Raw genomic sequence first — 7,215 nt, forward strand, 5'->3', positions numbered from 1 at the left:
CGCGCGCAGAGAGAAAAGAGGAACTGTGTAGAACACATGAGTGGTGCATGCATTATGTGAAGGGAAGAGGAAATCATATTGATGGTGATTTATTTTCATATATTCAGAGACACTCTGGGGAGGGGGGGAGGGCGCCGCATATGAGGAGGAGGAGGAGGAGGAGGAGGAGTGGAGCTTTTCAGTTGCTTTGCTCAATCACAAGAATGTTTAACTGAGCATGACACATCATTGCAGTGCCCAGTCACCCTACAAACAAACTATAAAAAGATCCCAGCCTGCTAGCCAAGGTGCACCGAACTCAGAAGAAAAACCACCTAAAAAAGAAGACTAAAAATCAGATTTCAGCAGTGAAACCAAGATTGATCCCAGGACTGTATTTTGCAATTGTATTGCATTTCCTGTTCTAGGAGGAATTTATTTAATGGTAGGCGTTCTAGTACACCAGATCATGCATCACTCATTCCATAAGGACCTTCCCCAGCAGCAAGTAGCTTCCATTTCCATAGAGTATAGAGCCCTCAGTGAGCTGCCTAACAAACATAGTCAGGTGTTCAGAAGCACTTAAGAACACTTGTAACGAGGGTACACATGCAGCTTTGTAGTACGATTAGGTTGTAATGTGATCCACTTTATACCCCATGGTGGAAGAGTAAAGAATCTTTGGGCCCATTACCCACTACTCATGCAAAAGAAGTTGCAATGTCTTCTGCTGCCCCATTAGAGTTTTCCTTAGAGCACTGCAAATAGTAGCACTACATCCAAAACTTTCTGCTTCTTGCACAATGTTACAGCAGGTACCTGAATGGCTTGAAGGATAAACTGGAAGACTGGGGAAGAGACTGATCATATAGATACTGACAATCAGAATCCCAGGTAGGGGAAAATCCAACAGCAAGGAAACAGCAGCAGCAAGAAGAGTGATTGGTTTGAGAGAACACCTCATAGGGCAGAGAAGGATGAGTGGGTTGCAGCCTGGTGGGACCTCTGTTGAAGTGCAGCATCTCTGGAGAGAAAGAGAGAGTGAGTGTGCGCGCTGCATCAGGAGAAGCAGTTCAATTTCCACACATTCTGCCTGTGATCTATACGCTTTTGGTTATCATAGCTAAAATCTAGACTTGAAGCCATTTTAAAGTCAGGAAAGATGCTCCTTTACAATTGCCATCTCCCTCTTCCCCTTGAGATTCTAGCCAGGGTATAAAGTCATAAATGTTAGTGATGGAATAGATGTATTAGGTAGGTCACCCAGTCCAGCTTCCTGCTGACTCAGGACTGTTCCCTCTAGTGTTTACTAGTTTGGTTTTAAATGCTCCAAATAGAGCTTTCACCATTTCTCTTGGCACAACTAATCCACAGCAGAATAGTTGTCACTGCCAGCAAGTGTTTCTGACAGTCAACCTAAATTTCCCATTTCTTAATTTCAATTGTTCGTACTATAGAGAGACTTCTTTCCTGGGTGTCTGGCTGGTGGATCTTGCCCACATGCTAAGTGAACACCATATTTGAGATCGGGAGGGAATTTCTCCCCCCCCCCCCCACTCAGATTGGCAGAGACCCTGGGAAAGTTTCATCTTCCTCTGGTGCATGGGTCACTTGCAGGTTTAAACTAGTGTAAATGGTGGATTCTCTGTAACTTGAAGTCTTTCATTCATCATTTGAAGACTTCAGTAACTCAGCAAGAGGTTAAAGGTCTATTACAGGCCTTAAAGCCTGAGTCCCACCCTAAAGAATTCCTCTTACTCATTGGTGTTCAATCTCTTCCACTATTTGTAGACTCTTGCTATATATGTTATCTTAGTTGACACATAGTCAAGCTCTACATGTTTACAATAGATCTTTAAATTTGTCATTAAAAGTCTGTTCCTTCAGCCTTCCATATGACAGTTGTTGCTTCCCCCCCCTCCCCCCGAGTTCCTTCTAGAATGTATCTGGACTGGATAGCAGGAAATGCAAATATAGTGTTTATCCCTTTGGCCAGAGCAGTTAAACCCTAAGCGCCTTAAAATCTTTTTCTACTAGGGAGAGAAATTGAGGATGGAGTTAAATATTTGTGTGCAATTCTGTTTATTTACAAAGAATGCGGATAAAGTCCCGTTTCACCAAAACACAGTAGGAAGCAAACATTGACAGTTTTTTTGCTCACAACTCTAAGCCTCTTTCCAGGCAGCACTCTGCTTCACAGCTCTCTCTTCAGATCACAGTACAAGTGCTTCTCAGGATTCCTTTATGCCTTTTCTGTGTACTGCTTTGTTGTTTCTCCTGCTTCCCTCTCACACAGTTGCAACCAGGTCAGTCCCCCCTGCCCCATCTGTCATCCAATCCCTCAGAAACCTGTAAGGTCCATACACTATTTTGGCATGCAGTTTAGTCAGTGGGTGGTGATTTCTTATTGTTTTAGTGATACCTAAAACAAAGGGCCAATTGTTTCCTCATTTAGCCTGACTGGAAGATGGCAATCACCCAACAAGGTGGTGTCATTGATCAATCCTATTATGCTGGGAAATGGACAATGCCCAAATGGACAACACTCACTGTGCTGCTTTTCTATTACAATATGGCTGTCTGTCATACCAAACATCATGGCAGCTCAGATGTTCCCTTGGAACTGTATAGTCCAATCTGGGCGGTGCAAGATCACCAACAGATGTCACAAAGGATATGCAGGCTCCCACTGAATCCTTGGCATGATGCCTGGCCCTTTTATAATCAGTTGTTCATGTCTCTCAAAGTGTTTACAACCTTCATTAAATAGTTGCTCTCCATTCAGGTCTGTTCTTAACGGTGTCTTCGAAGTTAATATTCATACAGCAGGAGTTGAGATTCTGCATCAGGGTTTCTGAAGCTATTTACATTTACCATCTTTCCTGTGCTTTGAGTTTCAGCTCACCATAGAGAACTTTTTTCAGGAGTCTGTCATCGCCCATTCTGATAACATGACCTGTCCATCTAAGCTGAGTTTTGATAATCATTACCTCACTGCTGGTGTTTTTTTGCTCAAGGACCCAATGGAGAAAGTGTGAAACATTAAGACCTACAGAATAAAGCAAAACAGCATGTGTAACGTATTAAGTTGCTTCATACATCTGTGATAAACAATCCATGTTTCACACCCATAAAAATGGACGCTCACTGCTGCGTTGTAGATCAGCAGTTTTGTTGACAGTTGGATGGTATGCTGTTGAGAAGCATATGGCACAGTATTCTGAAGATCTGGCTTTCCTTTCATATTCTATTTGATATTTCTTGATCCAGGGAACCATCACTTGGAGGTGGTACCGCCATGGTATGTAAAATGATTGATGTTCAGGTTTGTACTACCAATGGTCATGTTTGACTCAGTGATGCTGGTTAATGGGGGAAGTGGTTGAAAGGAGAATTCATTTCTCCCACCCCACCCTGCATCAGGCCAATGGTGAACCCAAACTCTTCAGTTTCCTCTGACAAGGAGAAGCTGTAAGTCACTTTCCACTATGATTAAGTAGAAGACAATCGTCCGCAAAAAGCTTCACATAGGAGATCCACAATGTCGGTCTTTGCAGTAAGCCTTCAGAGACTGAAGAGGAGTTTTCCACCAGTTCTGTACCTTTTGTAGATGCCCTACTGAAGGTTGTCAGTTGCATAATTCAGAATGGCTGCAAAGAGACTAAAGAGGACCAGCACACAGCCTTGTTTCACCCCATTAGACCTGGGGAACTCTTTAGAGAGGCCACCATCTGAGGTTACTTGGTCAGGTCTTCATGGAATTGACAGATGTTAAAATGTTGGTGGGACAGCCAAACTTCTCTAGAATTTTCCAGGAGACCATTTATGCTCAGTGTCAAACAGTCCTCCCTCTGATTCTCTACAGTCACATGGGAAAGACTGATTTCTTTCCCCCACCCCCAAAATTGAAGGCATTATTTTAAGTGTTTTTCCCCTGCAGGAATCTTTAAAGACAGAACAGCAGCTATGCATGGTGCAATAGATCCCTCTCCGCCCTCCCCCTCCCCCCCCCCCCCCCGCCCCAACGTGGAGGTGGAATGAGAATTTGCATGATAAGGATGGCTATAATTTCAGAGCTGTAAAGCACGGCTAGCAGTCAATCTCTGATTAAAGAATACGAACATGGGACATGTGCCACCAGGAAATGCTGCAGCTGGTTTGCTTGGGGATGGCATCTCATCATAGCTGGACATCCTGCTCCTGCCTGGAACAGCAGCAGTCTTTCAGAAGATGGTTTGATGGGCTAACAGCCACCACACTCTGGATCATCTACCAGAGCAGCAACGACTCTGGAGAGAGTCTTTTCCTACCCATCTAAGCTGGGATCCACCAGAGCATTAATATTTTCCAACTCTGCTTATCTCAGATCACTAGGCACTTCCAGAGAGATCACTGCCATCAAGGGCAATTCTGGTCTTGGGTGCTGTATTGATGCAGTGAAACCACAAGGGTTGCAGAACTGAATTCACCCATGCACTTTTCAGGAGTGTGCCACTTCAATTTCAGTTCAGTAAAAACTAAAAGCAATTCAGTTGACTAGTTACATTGTGTACTTTTATTCTGGGGTATGCTCATTTATGCTCTTCCAGGATATTCTGGGGTGTTTTTAATGGATTAATTTGGAGAAGAAAAAAACCACGCCCACACCGAAAAGGCTTATTGCACTACAGACAGGATAACAAGGGCAATATACTGTTTGCTCTGTCCTCATATCCCACCTGTTATGTGGGAAGCTTTACTTTCATTAAAAAAGAAGTTGCCCTCAATTAATAACAGCCCTTATTTAGCAGCTGTTCTTTATCAAAGTCTTGTCAGAGAAGCTGAAATAGAGTAATTAAGAGAAGTAGTGGCTTCTAATCAAAGCTAGGTAGTATTCCTGTGCCACTGTATAATTTTTCAAAGAATTGTAGGGTCAAATACATGGAAGCTCTATTCAACCCATACCCAGATTTCAAAGTGCAGTCTCATCTCCCCTTCCATAGTTTATAGCTCACTACTGTCATGTTTTTGCATTCTCTCTTTCAGAGCAATGCAAGGTGGGGGAGGGGGAAGAGAAAAGACTGGCCACAGAAGCAGTCTAGTCTTGCTGGGATTGGTAGTCCCTTGGCATCAGCTACATAGCTGTAAGTCCCTTCCTCATAACTCTGCCCTACTTCTGGAAGCAGCCTGAGTATATTGGGCTTCTTCAGGAGCTGCCAGCTCAGAATGCATGTCATGGGTAGATGACGGAAAGTACAGGCTAGGGAATGGAAAAATACATGGCCAGGGTGTTTCTATACCATGTTGCAACACACACTAGCCCACAGGAGCGGTTACAGCAGTGATGGAATTTAGAGGAGTCTTCAGGCATATTCACTGTGATGGCAATACAATGCTTCCATTCTCAGGCTAACTCCCTCAATCCCTATGCCAAGCTCAGCATAGCTGAGGGGAAGAAATTGGACCAGAGAATCTAGCCCAGGTTTTACACTGTGCTCAGAGCATGCTAGCCCAGAACGTTGTTAATTTAGTCACTGCTGTGTGAATGCCCATACAGCATAAACAGGAGGTGGGGGAAATTTTCAAACATACCTGTCTTTCAATAAGATTTAAGCACCTAGGTAGCTATGTCTTTTGAAAATGGGATTTCAGCTCCTGTGTCACTTTAGCACTTTTCAAAAGGTATATAAAGTTTAGGTCACTGCTAGGTCTCCTTAATTAAAGGAGTGCCAAGTAAACAGCAATATAGCATCCCTGCTGGAAACAGATGAAAATAAATGAATCTGAAATTGCGTTGAGTTTCATTAGATATTGAAACCTGCATGTTAAGACAATGAATTATGAACCCTTGAACTCTAGCTCCAGCTTTTCTACTAATAGATTCCAGTAAGTTACATTTACATTACATGGTCTTCTGTAATTTGCTGACTCAAATCAAGTCCAATAGCACCGGCATAATCTAGCCTGACCTAATGTTACCTGGAAATGGGAAACCTGACCTAATCTAGCCTGACTTGGAAATGTGAAGGGGACTCAAACACCAGTGATTTCTCTACCATGAAAACAACAAGGAGCTTCATTTGAGAACAATCACTGCGTTAGTTTTAGAAAAAAAATCCCAGCTAAGATTAATGCTTGTGCTGGGAGTCCCTTCCACTTATACATTGGCTGAGATTATACATTTACCATGGCTTGATGTTGCATTTCTATTTTTAGAACAGTAAAACTTTTACAGAGTACTACAGCTCTTTAAGAGTTAAATGCTGTGTAAAATTACTGTGAAATGGAATGTTTGGATTCAAAATGATAAATGTAACTAATTTAGTACTGTGTTATAGTTGTGTTCTCTTCTGGGTTAATATCCCCCTCTCCCCCCCTCCCCCCCCCCCCACACACACACCCCTCCCTACCTGATGGCACTAGCTAGAGCCAGATGTAATGAGGCTACACATGTGCCAGCATCCTGACAGCTATGCCACTATCAATCCACCTCAATCCCAGCCTATGGTATCCTTGCTACCTAGCACTACCCTGCTCATAAGAGAAGCTACCAAGATCTCAAGAAGGGAGAGAGATATTTACAATACAACAGACAAGACAGGCCACCAGATTCAGTTCACTGCCTTGATATCAAATTTGAAAAAGTCCTCCTGAAGTGAAAGTGGAGCATATCAAATCCACCATACCACCTAGCTCTCCTCATATTACAACAACATTAGTCACTTTCCTTATTATCCAGTCAAAATATGCTATATTGAAACAAATTAGATTCTAAGCACATATTTCATACACTGGATCAAGTCTTGCAAGGGTTTTCTTTTATTATTTATAAGATCATGTACTGTCTTCCTGCTGAAAATGAGATGGTCTGCATGAGGAAAAGCTGTACAAGAAATGCAGAGAAATGAAAATCAGATATTCCCTAATGATATTTAAAAATAGAAATTTTGCTGCTGTTACATACAGCATGTTCCATCTTTTGAGATTTAATGGCTCTCTTGTGGTTTAATGGAGAATTACTTTCAGTAATTGATTATTAAAATTTAAAATTGCTAACCATCTTCATTATTAGATGAGTGAACATGTTATCCTTGTAATTAAAAAAAGCTTGAGATTTGCTTTCATCCTGTTGACAGAACGGGTAGATAAGCTGGAGTGCTGAGCCTGATAGTTTCAGGCTTCATTTTTGACCAAAAAAAGCCAGCAAGTTATTTGATGATGAAAATACAGAACATCCACAGAGTGCAGAAAAAAAAA

Source organism: Chrysemys picta, chromosome 11, assembly GCF_011386835.1.
Source record: "Chrysemys picta bellii isolate R12L10 chromosome 11, ASM1138683v2, whole genome shotgun sequence".
NCBI classification, from domain to species: domain Eukaryota; kingdom Metazoa; phylum Chordata; order Testudines; family Emydidae; genus Chrysemys; species Chrysemys picta.